This window comes from Pantherophis guttatus, chromosome 2 (assembly GCF_059756535.1).
Source record: "Pantherophis guttatus breed Tessera chromosome 2, ASM5975653v1, whole genome shotgun sequence".
Taxonomy (NCBI): Eukaryota; Metazoa; Chordata; class Lepidosauria; order Squamata; family Colubridae; genus Pantherophis; species Pantherophis guttatus.
Window position 1 is genome coordinate 138,739,066 of NC_142064.1, and position 14,327 is coordinate 138,753,392.

General features: G+C 42.0%; 1 long non-coding RNA gene across 2 annotated transcripts; it reads left to right on the forward strand.

Annotated features, from left to right (window-relative positions):
• Positions 1–3,491: 3,491 nt before the first annotated feature.
• On the forward strand, positions 3,492–14,084 carry LOC117662780 (uncharacterized). Of its 2 annotated transcripts, XR_004590507.3 has the most exons (4): positions 3,492–3,685; positions 5,059–5,246; positions 12,788–12,835; positions 13,665–14,084. It is a non-coding gene; the product is annotated as an uncharacterized LOC117662780 (long non-coding RNA). The 2 variants fall into 2 exon arrangements; XR_004590508.3 differs by lacking the exons at positions 12,788–12,835; positions 13,665–14,084 and adding an exon at positions 5,907–6,879.
• The last annotated feature ends 243 nt before the right edge of the window (positions 14,085–14,327 follow it).

Sequence of the window (14,327 nt, forward strand, 5' to 3'; positions counted from 1 at the left end):
AAGAAATCCTTCTGAGACAATCAGAAATCAAGCAACTCAGATAAACATGGACAATTCTTTAACCATTCTGGATGTTTTAAAAGAATGACATCAGGTTGCTACAGATATCCTCGACCTTCAACCATAGACTGTTCAAAGTTAACACTGAAAAAAAGTGATTTATGACCATTTTTCACACTTACGGCTTTTGTAGCAACCCTGTGGTAACATGAAAAAATTTGGATGCATGTATTTATGAGCATGACAGTGTCCCAGGGTCATATGATCACCTTTTGCAACCTGACAAGCAAAGTCAAAGACGAAACCAGATTCACTTAACAGCTGTGTTATTAATGGTAATGATTAACGCCTGTGGCAAGAAAGGTCATAAAGTGGGACAAAACTCACTTAAGAATTGTCTTGCTTAGCAATGGAAATGTTGGGCTCAATTGTGGTCGTAAGTCAAGGACTTCCTCTGTATGTGTCTTCAATATTCAGGCACTAAAAGCATGTTTAGGCCAAAAAGCCTTGAAACCTATCCAGACAGAATAGAATAGAATAGAATAGAATAGAATAGAATAGAATAGAATAGAATAGAATAGAATAGAATAGAATAGAATAGAATAGAATAGAATAGAATTGCATTCTTTATTGGCCAAGTGTGATTGGACACACAAGGAATTTGTCTTGGTGCATAAGTCTCAGTGTACATAAAAGACAAGATACATTTGTCAAGAATCATAAGGTACAACACTTAATGATAGTCATAGGGACCAAATAAGCAATCAAATCCTGAGAACATTTAAACTGGTTGAGAACGGTGCCAGGATTGTAGCAGCATATGTAGAGGTGATTTTATCAATGTAGAAACTTATTTACATCAATTTGTTAACTTGTGCATGCTCAGATTTGATAAACTGTTAAACGAGTCAGGAGAACTTCACTAGGTGACCCTCTGAAGCACTGCTGGAAGAGGAAATAAGGTTTTGCCAACCCTTGCTAAGGAGGCTCTAATATGACCTTTAATCTATGATCTCTTGGATTCTATCACTCCCTTTTTCTCCTTCTCCTGGCATGCTGCTTGTCATCTCCTTGCTACTTCGCTGCTTGAAGCCCCTCCTCATATCTTGAATTTCCTGAGTCAGATCCTTGTTGAAGTGGCTGACCTGGACTTAGCAAGGTTGTTTGCAGTCCAACTGAAAAGAGAGTCACCTGGAAGTCACCTGGATTCATCAACTGAGGAGGGTAGAATGTTCAAAATAATACAGTAGATCCTCTATTCTCATTTTAAAAAATCTTAAATATGAATATACTACGTATGACCCAGTAGACTCCAGGTCAATAAATAGCAAATATGTCATCAGGCACTGAAACAGACAACAAAACCATATAAATGGCAGGATATGGTAGCAATGAAATCTGTATGCAGACTAAGGCATATTTCATATTAAAACGGCAGTACTGTGATAGATTTGTCAACATTTTATTTATTTATTTATTAGTTCAATTTATATGCCGCCTTTCTCCGAAGACTCAGGGCAGCTTACAATGCATTTAAAAAACCATTATAAAAACATTTAAAAATTAAAACATTAAAACCCATTCGTACCATTCATGGCCAGATCTCACAAGATCGCAACAGCGAGATCAACGGCTCCAGGCCTGCCGAAAAGCCAGGTCTTCACTGCTTTCCGGAAGGCCAATAAGGTGGGGGTGGTTTGGACCTCAGGAGGTAACTGGTTCCAGAGAGCTGGGGCAGCCACAGAGAAGGCCCTCCCCCGCGGGCCCGCCAGCCGGCATTGTTTAGCTGAAGGGACCTGGAGGAGACCAACTCTGTGGGATCTTACCGGTTGCTGGGAGCTATGTGGTAGAAGGCGGTCTCGAAGATAACCTGGCCCTGAGCCATGTACTGTAGGTTCCTTCCATTCCATGCTGGTCTACAGGTTCACTGTGCTTTCTTCTGGGCAAAACAGAAACTGTGGCATCCTTGGTGTTCTCTGAGCTTCGTTGTTTGCTTGCAGACATTTCTTTACCCAACTAAGTAACATCATCAGCATTCCACAGTTCAACCCTGAGATATTCTCTTCTACTGGGAAGCAAAAATTGTATTTGGATTGCCTTGAACCTGATCCTGCTTTACTGTTTTGTTTTTTTAAAATTTATAGTAAAACTGGCCACAACCAAGAATGTGAAATTGTGGCTTAGGGTCCGCAAACATGATTTGCATTAACTATAGCTAAATGTTATAGTTTCACTAAGCAACTGGAGTTAAAGGGCATCGCTGTCCATGAGGGGAGCAAATGAAAATAATGGGTATATCCCAGGTGGGAAGTAGTGTTTTGCTGAACACTCCACACAGGTTGGCCTTACACTACAATTGGATTTGTATTTTGCACTAAATGATGGTTTATGGACTAAAGCACAATTCAGTAGAATCTCCCAGCAGTCTATGTTATAAACCAGAGCTATAGAAAGTGTAACTTACCTACACCTGTTTTTCAAACCATGGGGCCCCTCCGGATCCCATATTTTCATCCATGAAAGTGGGGAACGAAGGCAACATTTCATCTCTCCAGATTAGATGCACTGTGACTCTTCTCTCTTTTCCTTAAGGATGCTATCCTCAAGGTAACAGAGGTAGGCTGCCTATACCATAAACCATGGTTTATAGATTACAGTGGCTAGGTTCTGAAAGCAAGCTAAAAGCAGCCCTGGATTGAGCATTACACAAAATAAACACACGCTTAGGGCATTAAGGGAAGAAGGGGATTCTACAGACTTTTCTCCCCTACCTATCAAGCCCTTAACTATTTCACTGTCACATTCAACTTCAGTTTTTAGTGCTTTTTGTGTCATTAAGACACAAGACATTAACGCAGTTAAGCAGTTGAAAAGCTGAGGACCTCAATTGTTGGGCTACCCTTAGGCCATCCGTTGGCCTTCATCTGGCCCTAGTTAAAAGGACACTGTTCTCAAGGTTTCATATCATTTCAATTAAACTCTCTCCCTCTTCCATTTTTCCAAGAAGGCACAAATAGATTAAATAAATAAGTTTATTACAGAGAATGAGGGAGCCATATATACAAAGGCATTTTCTATCTAAGACCCGGCTGCTGTCTTTATATGTTGGTCCCCACGTTTTAATCCTGAGTAGCTCTCGTCCTGCCCTTTGCGGTCAGTGGCTGCCTACTGCTTGGTTCCCAGCTGAAAGATTTCCGCCATCTGTCCCTTGCTTCTCACCTCTCTGGGGGTGAGAACGATGTCTGGCTCTGCTGTATTTGAAACCACTGTGAAACTCATATTTCAAAGGGAAATGGCTTCCGGCTCCTTCAGAAGGCAAAGGATGTCTGGAGGCCTGTCCAGCTCCTCCTCAATGGCTGTGGGAATCTTCTTCTGCCACAACCAGGAATACACAATGGGAGGTAAAGACATCAATTTGAGGGTAGGGTGGAAAACAAGCAATTTATTTTTCTCTCATTTCTCTCATTTCTCTCATTCCAAGAGGGAGCAGCAGTTTGGGCAGTGGTTTTGGTTCCTGATCCTCCAGTTTTGTGGTCAGCAAAAGTATTTGAAGAGGATCACATAACCACGTAAGCTCTCCTGAAGGCTTTGGAGGAACTGTGGCATGGACGTTGTCAAATCAAATAAGGTGCTCTAAGCATGAAGAAGGAACCTCCCTTTCTCGGGGGTCTGAAATTGGAATAAGGTTTGTTTTAACCGTACTTAGTTATTTCAGGAGAAATGTCTAATTAAGGAGAAATTTCCTGACACTAATAAAGGAGAATATTTGTAGGATTGAGATGAGGGGTCCTGGGTGCTCTCTGAGCTTGATTGTTTTCTTGCAGAGGTTTCATTACCCAAACTAGGTAACATTATCAGCACTGATGATGTTACCTGGTTTGGGTAATGAAACCTCTGCAAGAAAACAAGCAAGCTCAGAGAGCATAAGGACCTCACAATTGCACAGTTAGAGCAATTAATCAGTGGAACAACTTGCCTTGAGAATTTGTCGATGCTCCCACACTGGAGGTTTTTTTAAGAAGAGATTGGACAACTATTTGTCTGAAATGGTTTTGGATTTCCAGCTTGAGTAGTGGGTTGGACTGGAAGGCCTCCAAGGTTCCTTCCATATTCTGTTAGTCCATTGTCCGAGGACGGCAAGGCACCGGTTCCCTGCATTCTTTTGCATTACTGCTGGGGCCTTTCCCTCGGAGACATGGAAATAATCTGTTCCAGTTCAGGGCAACCACTTCTTGGGTGGGGAACAAATGAATGATCTGGTGCTCTGAATGGGAATAGAATTATTTCACCATGCATGATCATGCATGATCCTGCTAGGATCAGGTTTCTTCTGAGTACAGTATGTACAGTAGCTGGCAGACACGCCCTTTACAGAGGAGCATTTAAGCACAAGCGAGACTACTTTTTCATTATCGCCCTGGTTTGGGGAAAAGAATGCAGTGCCAGACCTCATACTAATGGCCATATGCAGACATTTCATGCTCACTGTGAGTGTGTGAATCTGTGCCTGAGTGCATGATTGAAAATCTGGGTACCCCACTTCCTGCTAACTGGAAGGAAGACAATAAGTGTCTCTTGTCCAAGTTCACGAAACGTGAATCCACAGAGTCGATCTGTTGAGAAGCGCAGCAAAAAATAAAAAGCTATTTTGAGATGTGTTAACAGGAGAATTATGTGTAAGTCATGGGGCGCAGCATCAGCAGTTCCACTTGGCTCAGCGTTGCTCAGAGCTTGGCTAAAGGGCCGCATTCAGCGGAACCCCCTTTCTTAGGATGGAAACAAAGAGCAGCAGTTCCTAGTCTATAGATTGTTCCACCTCCCCACCCCTCCTTCTTCAGAAAGAACCAAGTCTCAAAGGCTGTAGATCTTTCCTTACCAGGCTCTGGGTTGTGCCTCTGCTTTATCTCTCTGGAGTCTTCTGTCAAAACAGAAGAAAAATGCCACCCTGATGTATTTGGGCAAGAATCTGCCAAATCTTTTGTAGCCTAGAAGCACCAAAGAGCTCTGTATCTGCATCTCAATTTATGTCCCTTCCCACCCACGCATTGTTCCATTCAGGCTTCAATGCCGCTCTTGTCCAGAATGCAGAGACCCATGGCCAGCCAACGGGACATGCCTTCCCCCTTCCTGGCTTGTCTGTTGCAAAAACGAGAAGGAAGGGAACATTCCACACCCACAAAGCTGAACACCCCAGGATGATTCAGGATCCAGCTGCAGGGAAAAGCTGAAGACCCAAGGGACTAGTGGTAAGATATCTTTGCCAAATGTAGTTTTCCTTCCGATTCTTCAAAGGTACAAATCAAAGGATGGTCTCCAGCCATCGGTGTCACCCTCAGATCAATTCCCATCACAGCTGCCCTTGAGTCATAATCATAATCATAAGTTTATTTGTCAAGCATATATAAGGTAACAGGTAAAAGTATAAACATAATTTGAATACATGAAAAGAGTAAGTAAAAAGGAATATTAGGACAGGGACGGTAGGCCCTCTGGTGCACTTATGCATGCCCCTTACAGACCTCTTAGGAATGGGGTGAGGTCAACAGTAGACAGTTTAAGGTTAAAGTTTTGGGGGTTTGGGGAAGAAACTACAGAGTTTCTTTTTCTTTCAACTCTCAATGAGAGCAGGATGGAGCATATGTTGCAGTGGCCTACTTCCTTATCCTATAATGGGACCATGAAGTCTAGAGGTAGGATGTTTCCTCCATTGTGGCCTATTTCCCTGATCTTCTCTGACATTGTATTTTGGAGGAGGAAGGGCATAGAAAGAAAAGAGGGGAGGGAGAAGCAACAATCAGTGAGACATGAGTGGAGATGAAGAAATCTCACCCAAGCCATTTTGATTAGGCCTAGAAATTACTCTCCACCAGGTCTGTTGCACTTTTAACCTGGTTCTTTCTCCTCAGCATTGCAACCTTGGATTGGATTGGTAGATTGCAAAGACAGAGCTTTTGCTTTCTGTTGTTCCACATCTCTAATTGCTAAGCGCCAATCTTGACTTCACCAACCCCATTATCGTTACCATGACTTCAAAGCAAACATCCGTCCTAATTTTCTCCGATGGAAATGGCTCTAACTCAGCAACTCCCATCCAAGGCTATTTGAAAGCAGCTGCACCTTAAACGGATGAAGAAAACATTGTGTCGGTCTCATAATTTGTTACTAGCATACCTACCACTGCTTTGGAAAGCTACCAAGCCACGGAATGGTTGGTGCTGTAAACACACAACCCAATTTAGGCGACAATAAATCCGGGTAGATTTATTTCTCATCGTATCCAGCATCTTCAATATCTGAACGTACATGAAGATTTTTTTTTTATTCCTGGAGTGTTCATTTGATACAGATAGCGTGTTTAAATTGCACGAAAAGTCTTTGTGACAAATTATGCAAAGAGCATACTGTTAAGAAGAATGTAGCATAAAAAAAGAATGTTTCAAGCAGGCAGCATCTCAAGCCCACCAAAACATCACACATAATTTTGTAAAGCAGCAAAAATCACAACGAGCAGAGAAACTATTATTTTTTTTTAAAAAAAAAGTTTGATTCTATAAAGTAGCAACAGATACTGTTCAATTGCTGAAATAATTACATTTCTAATTGTTATATTCAACTGTCTTTCAGGGATGACTGAGCGCATAAATAATCAGGAAATAAAAAAGGGCAAGTGGGCTTATTTCTATGATTCTGTGAGAAAATATTCTGAAAAATACAAGAGATTACAGCAGGTATCTCTGCCAGTAGCACAGTGGGCTAGTTCTAAAATCCAAAATGAAACAATGCATAGTTTAGTTAATCATGCAAAGCAGTGGTGGCAGTGGTGGGTTTCAAAAATTTTTACTACTGGTTCTGTGGATGTGGCTTGGTGGGCGTGGCATGGCTTGGTGGGCATGGCAGGGAAAGGTTACTGCAAAATCCCCATTTCCTCCCAATCATCTGGGACTCAGGAGGCAGAGAATAGATGGGGCGGGGCCAGCCAGAGGTGGTATTTAACGGTTCTCCGAACTACTCAAAATTTCCGCTTCCGGTTCTCCAGAAATGGTCAGAACCTGCTGAATACCACCTCTGATGCAAAGGATACTAAAAACAAACACCCCCCCCTCCCTATCTTGTGGAGTGCACTGATGAAAATACTTAGGGTTGATTTGCTGACTGAAGGAAGAAGGTGACTGTGATGTCTCCATGGAGTTACATTGGATGCTGGGTGATTGTATCTAAGTATCCAGGATAGTGCTATAGAAGTGGTTTATTATTGTTGTCTTTGGCTGCTGTGTTTTTTTTTTTTTTAAATACCCAGTCTATCCTACAGCTCTAATCTTTCCAGGTAGTTTCTGATCTAACTATTAACCATGCCTGATCCAGAGGTGGGCTGCTGAGGGTTCACAGGGGTTTGGGAGAACCTCTAGCTAAGATTCTGTGCAGTTTGAAGAACCCTCAAATTCCACTCTTGGCTGGCCCTGCCCTCCCCTCCCCTCCCAGGAGTCCTATGTGCCCCGTTATGGATGCAGGTATGTGCAGGGTGCGTGCGGAGGCTTGGTGAGGGCAAAAAACGGGCCTACCAGAAGTTTGGGAAGGCCGGAAACGGGCCTTTAGAGGGCCTCCGGAGCCTGGGAAGCCTGTTTTCGCCTGCCCGGAGGCTCAAGGAAAGCCTCCAGAGCCAGGGGAGGGCAAAAACACCGCCCTGCCGTGGTGCAGGAGGCTGACTAGGACACGCCCATCATGGCCACGCCCACCCAGGAACCAGGCAGAGAAACCCTTGCTAAAATTTTTGAAGCTGATTCTATGAAGTGTGGCCTAGACAAAGTCAGCTGAGTGTTGCCACGTGCTGTGATCAGCACAAGCAAAGGCACTGAAAGTTAACAGTTGCTTTTTGATGCCTGGCAAACATGAAACATGAAATATCTGTGGGTAGGTTAGAGCATTCACCAACTGTTCTGACATCTGAATGTTTCTTAACGCTGATGAGCTTCCGCTTACATTTTTACAAGCTAATTGCTCAGCCATATGATGGGGTATCTGTTATGAAAGGCACGTCCTGGGGTATTCAAGCTTCTCTCTCAGAAATCTTGATCAAAACATGTTGTTTCTTCGTTGCTTTAATCTAGCTGGATTTGTTGGTTGAGGCATAAAGGAATGTTTAGATGTGTACAGTTGTTATGGCTTTTACATAAAAAAAAGGGACATGTTGCTTGGATTTACAGAAGCTCTTCTTTCAAATGATTGCTGGTTCAGCGATTGACTGAATACTTGGATTCAGACAGAGTTAAGCACTCAGACAAAGAAAGTATTATTTGCTTCTCGAGTTAATTGGAGTGTCTTCCCCTTGAGAAAATGTGATCATCTGAAAACTGAAGCAATTGGATTGCTCAGTCAAATCTGTGGGGTTTCTTCCTTTTTTTTTCTTTTCTTTTGCAAATGTTGAAAATAACATCACTAAGGAGGAGAAAAACATGTATTTTGAGGTCGCATTGAAATATGTTGATTGGGTGGGGAAGTGTGTGCCAGAAATGAGAGCTGAGGCTGTATTCAGGCAACACTTTGGAAAATTCAAGAAGCTCATTAATTTGCTAAATATAATTGATTGATTATGTGCTGTCAGATTGTTTTTGACTCCTAATGATTACACAGATTCTTCTCCGTGATCACGTATTATATCCATAGCCTGGTGTTGCAGGTCTTGCAACAATGCACTCCTGACCACTGTAACCGAGTCCATCCACTTTGGTGCTGCTCATTCTCTTCTTTTTCTTTCCACTTTTCCCAGCTTTCTCCAGAGGGCTGGGTCCAGTGGTGAAATCCAATTGTTTTTACTACCGGTTCTATGGGCGTGCCTTGGTGGGTGTGGTGTGGCTTGGTGGGCGTGGCTTGGTGGGCGTGGCAGGGGAGGGATACTGCAAAATCCCCATTCCCTCCCCCACTCCTGGGGGAAGGATATTGCAAAATCTCCATTCCCACCCCACTCTGGGGCCAGCCAGAGGTGGCATTTGCCGGTTCTCTGAACTACTCAAAATTTCCGCTACCGGTTCTCCAGAACCTGTCAGAACCTGCTGGATTTCACCCCTGGCTGGGTATTTGCATATTGTGTCCAAATTTCTAATCATAAATGACCATCAAAATTTCTTCATTTCTTCATTTCAAAATTTTTTCACTTTCCTCCTGAGTCCCAGCTGATGGCTAGAGGGAAAAAAGCTGTTTAAACTCTTGCCGTGGGGCTTCAAAGAGCCGCCCTACAGCTGATCAGTGTTAAAAGAAAACAAATGACGGTGCCTGCAAAAATAAATGGGTAGATCAGTGCCTGCAAAAATACATGAGTAGATCAGTGCCTGCAAAAATAAATGGGTAGACCAGTGCCTGCAAAAATACATTAGATCAGTGCCTCCAAAAATACATGAGTAGATCAGTGCCTGCAAAAATAAATGGGTAGACCAGTGCCTGCAAAAATAAATGGGTAGATTTGGTACAGCTCTGCAAGCAGTTAAAAGCCTGCTAGACCAGTACCTCTGCTAAATCCTAAATAATTGTCACATGATCATCAAGCCATGCCCACAAAATAAGCCACACCCAGAGAACTGGTAAAAAAAATTAGAACCCACCCCTGGGGCTGTTGTAACTTTGAATGGTTCTAAACGAATGGTTGTAAGTTGAGGAATATCTGTATTACTTAAAATATTCCTTGCCCTTTATCAAAAAGGATTAATTCAGATGTTGTTCATCCAAAGAAACAATCCTATTGATGTCAACAGATGTAAAAACAGGATGATGGTGTTAATTTTGAAGGTGATACTGAAAATGAATTAGAATTCTGGAAGCTTTTTAATAGCATTGTTGCTCACTGAGTTGATAAACAGGAAAACAGTGATAATGGAAAAAAGGTAATTATTAGAGTAGTAGTAGATTATATATATTTGCTTCAGAGTGGAATGAAGAAAAATTGTGAAATATTGAAACACAACTAACAAACAAACGCACTAGCTCCCAAATGTTTAAATTCAGTGCTTCCTTTATTAGAAATCTTTATTGACAAAAGGTTCCTGGAGGTGAGATTTGCAAGAATGCACAAAATATCTGCTCATTTTCCCCAGAATGTATCCTCTGATTGAAGATGCGCTGACAATTTCACACAAGCCGTTGAAAAGTGCTTTTCCGTACGGTATCATTTTTAAAATTACAGAGTTTTTCAGGGATTTATTATGTAAACGTCAATCAAATGTTGCTTTGTAAGTTATAATAAAGATATTACTGGATATTACATTTGGCAACACTGAAGACAACAACATATTTATACTAACCTATAAGAACATTCCTGTTGTAGTTTAACTTGGATTCTTTATTAATCATTGTTGACTTTTTTCTATTTGCATTTGATGACACACACCCTCCCCCCCACCTTTTAAATTTCTTTACTGAAAAAAATTGTATATACTATACTCTGCTGTCAAAATGACAACACTTGTGTCATGGTGTCATTCTGCAAATGCAGCAATTATGCCATGATGTCTCATATTAGTACATACATAATTCACATCGTAAATCATGTTGAGTGCTGTCAGTACCTTATACGTGTCTTCATTTGCCTCCTTTACTTCCCTGCAAATATCTGTGAATGTTACAAAATCTTCCTCTAAGTTGGTCTCTTCCAGATGCCAGATTCCCAACTAGCATTCTGGGAGAAACAGCTGCCAAATATATAGTGATTCAAGAGAGGGGAAGTGTGTCTTAGATCCATGATGGTGAACCTATGATACACATGTCAAGAAATATGCCATGAGTAAAGAGATTTACTGATTAGATAGGTAAATCTTTATAGAAATGGCTTGTTTATATTATTATGAAAAAACACAAAGTTGTGATTTGATCTTAATGCCTTATTTTACTGTAGCAGAGACAGTTGGAAGCAGGGGTGAAATCCAGCAGGTTCTGGATTTTCTGGAGAACCGGTAGCGGAAATTTTGAGCAGTTCGGAGAACCGTTAGTGGAACTTTTGAGTAGTTCAGAGAACAGGCAAATACCACCTCTGGCTGGCCCCAGAGTGGGGTGGGAATGGAGATTTTGCAGTATCCTTCCGCCAGGAGTGGGGAGGGAATGGGGATTTTGCAGTATCCTTCCGCCAGGAGTGGGGAGGGAATGGGGATTTTGCAGTATCCTTCCCATGGAGTGGGGTGGGAATGGAGATTTTGCAGTATCCTTCCCCTGCCACGCCCACCACACCACGCCCACAAAGCCACACCACACCCACAAAGCCATGCCCACAGAACCCGTAGTAAAAAAAAATTGGATTTCATCACTGGTCGGAAGTCAATGTTTCTTTTTGTTTCTTTTCTACTCTTCCTCACTTCTGTTCCCCTTCTTCCTTCCCTCATTCTCCTATTTACTTTTGTATCTTTATTTTATTTAAAACTCAATAATCGGGAAAAAGAAGAGAGCTTGAGTGGAGGGTTGGACTAGATGACCTACAAAATCCCTTCCAACTCTAATAATCTGTAATCTCTAATCTAATCAGATGCGATGATGTTTTTGGGTGATCCGCCTGTGTTCACCAGCACACAGACTTCACCCGACAACAACTGTTCTCAAAAGCACGTTCTTGTGGGACTTTTGCAAAGGCCACGAAGGAATGGGGTGTGCTCTTACATGGCTTCCATAACATCCATTTCACAGCCGATAAAGATAACACATTTAACACATTTAAATATGTTATTTAAAGAAGTAGAAGTAATATAGAAGAATTGGTTATCAACCAAGCCATTTATGGGACTTCTAATTGGAGAAATATAGGCGGGCCCAACCTTCCTTGTGCTTTAAATTCTGGTGGGACTTTTGGTGGTTCCAATGATGTGCAAGAATGGATGATGCTCTTCATGGCCGCTTTAGAGGGGCTGTGCTCTCACGTGATCTCTGGAGCCTCCAAAAAATCGCAAAAAAATGGATCCAGTAGTTTTCAGAAGCTCCAGATACCACAGAGGACCATTCTCTAAAGCCACTTCAAGAATGAAGGCCTCATGCAAATACATGGGTAGGCCACAGGAGCCTCTCAATAGAAAGAGAACACTGCCTGAAGGTAAATGGCGCATGACAGATTCTGGGGATCATGCACATGATTGGACTGTATTTTTAAATAAATAAATAAATAAACAAACAAACAAACAAACAAACAAACAAACAAACAAACAAACATGTAAAGAATTGTTTGTTTTTTGTTTGGGTGTGTGTCTGTGTCCTGCCAGCAGAGTCAAATTAGGCATTTGAGACACCGAGCCCAAAAGGTTCCTCATCACACTCTTAAGAGCATTTCTGAGCATGTGACTATCATGAGCATATATTCTTGAATGTCAATAGTTTTTGCAGGGTGTGCACAGTTAAGGCAGATTATTAAAAAAATGAAATGGAAGAGTTAATAAACAAGAGTTTGTTACCAACCAATTCGCCCCACTTTATGGGCTATTTAATGCCAGAATTACCGGAAAATCCCAACTATCCTTGCAGTATAAATTGGGATTGTTCTGGCAGGCTTTTGGCCACTGATCATGTTTAGGCAGCCATCATAATTAGCTGGTTATTAGTTGTTCACTATTTTAATTCATTGTATATTGTAATCGTTGTTTGCCACCCAGAGTCCATACGGATTGGGGCAGCCTATTGTTAGTTAATGAATTGACATACCTGACTGGCTGGTATTCCAATAGTGATCAAATGTTACTGATTTTTGAATAAGAAAGGACAGTGGAGCTATTTGCTCAGTCTGTTGGCTGTTTTCTTCCTTAATCTGCTTGTTTCTCTCTAATCCTAGCCCACAGAAGATTTTTGAACTATGAAGACCTAGACATCATTGCTGAAGGTCAGCTGGTTCTCAACCCAATGTCTTTGCACACTTGCCTTCTAGTCACCTTGTATGGCCCTCTTGACTAATGATGTGCTTGCCTTGCTTACCAGTTTACCAGCCTGCTCACAAATTTAGAATTGCTCCTGTTTATTCTGGTGCTCCTTACTCTCATTAGTTCTAATCCTTGTACACCCATTGCCAGAGGATAGGGCTGTTCTTTCCCTTCTGAGAGCCGAGCGGATGTGTCTTAATGACAAGAACATGACAGTGAGACAGACTCCATTGTTAGTGCCAGAAATTATTTTGGATAGAGGGAAAGGAGAGAGAAAAAGAGAGAAGTGGGGAGGGAGGGAGGAAAGAAGGAAGGAAGGAAGGAAGGAAGGAAGGAAGGAAGGAAGGAAGGAAGGTAGCAAGCTTGGTTCCGAGACTCCGATTTCCTTGTTCAGAAGCCAAATTGTACCTTACTGTTTTACTATGGGACAACTTAAGGAACAGCATTTAAAAAAAATAATACCCTGTTTCCCTGAAAATAAGACCCAACCGGAAAATAAGGCCTAGCATGATTTTTCAGGATGCTCATAATATAAAACCTACCCCCAAAATAAGCCCCAGTTAAGATCATCAGCAGATGGGGGGGCGGGGACGTTTAGTACTGTATTTCCCCCCAAATAAGCCTTAACCAGAAAATAAGCCATAATGCGTCTTTTGGAGCAAAGACCCAGTCTTATTTTGGGGGCAACACAGTAGGTCCAATGCTCCTTCAAAAAAAGTGTGAAACCTGTATCTGGTAAGGATCCAAATAAGATCTGATAACCCTTTTGAAAATACCCATTTGACTTTATAGTGACAGATGCCACTGTGGAAGCCAAGGGTCCAGTTTCCCCTGCAGTCTGAGCCAATCTGGCCATAGAGGGCAATGGCCAGCGACCAGAGGCGGAGATGTATCTACAGCAGCCTCTACTAGCCAGTGGAAGATGAGAAGATCCCAGCCCCTTAAATTCATCAGCAACCACACTGCTGGGGAAGCCTGCCAGGTCATATCCCTGGGCCAAAATTATGTCAAGAGAAGACGGAGAACACGACTTTAGAAGCTAACAAGGCCTTTTAGCTGCCTCAGCTGTGCGTTGCGGATGAGACGAAGCCAACACTAGGAGACATGGCATTAAAGAACGGTTACCAGGGCGCATATATGCTGTAGTTAAGGAGACGTGAGGACAAACCCATCTGACATGCCTGGTTTTTTTTTAAAAAATTCCATACAAGAATCAGCAGTCGCTCTTTCTTATTTATTGTTTCATCTGTCCTGTGGTGCATTTGAAGAGAAGAACTGGGAAAGAAAAAGCTTCATTTTGTGAATTTTCTCTCTAGCCACCCTCCCTGAAGAATAACAACATCTGTGTTACTAAAAATAACCTTTGCATTGTTGGGTTTTTTTTCCGGGGTGTGTGCTTTTTTCATTCTGCACACTCATATCATCTCCACTTGGATATCACATCCAAAAGTAAAT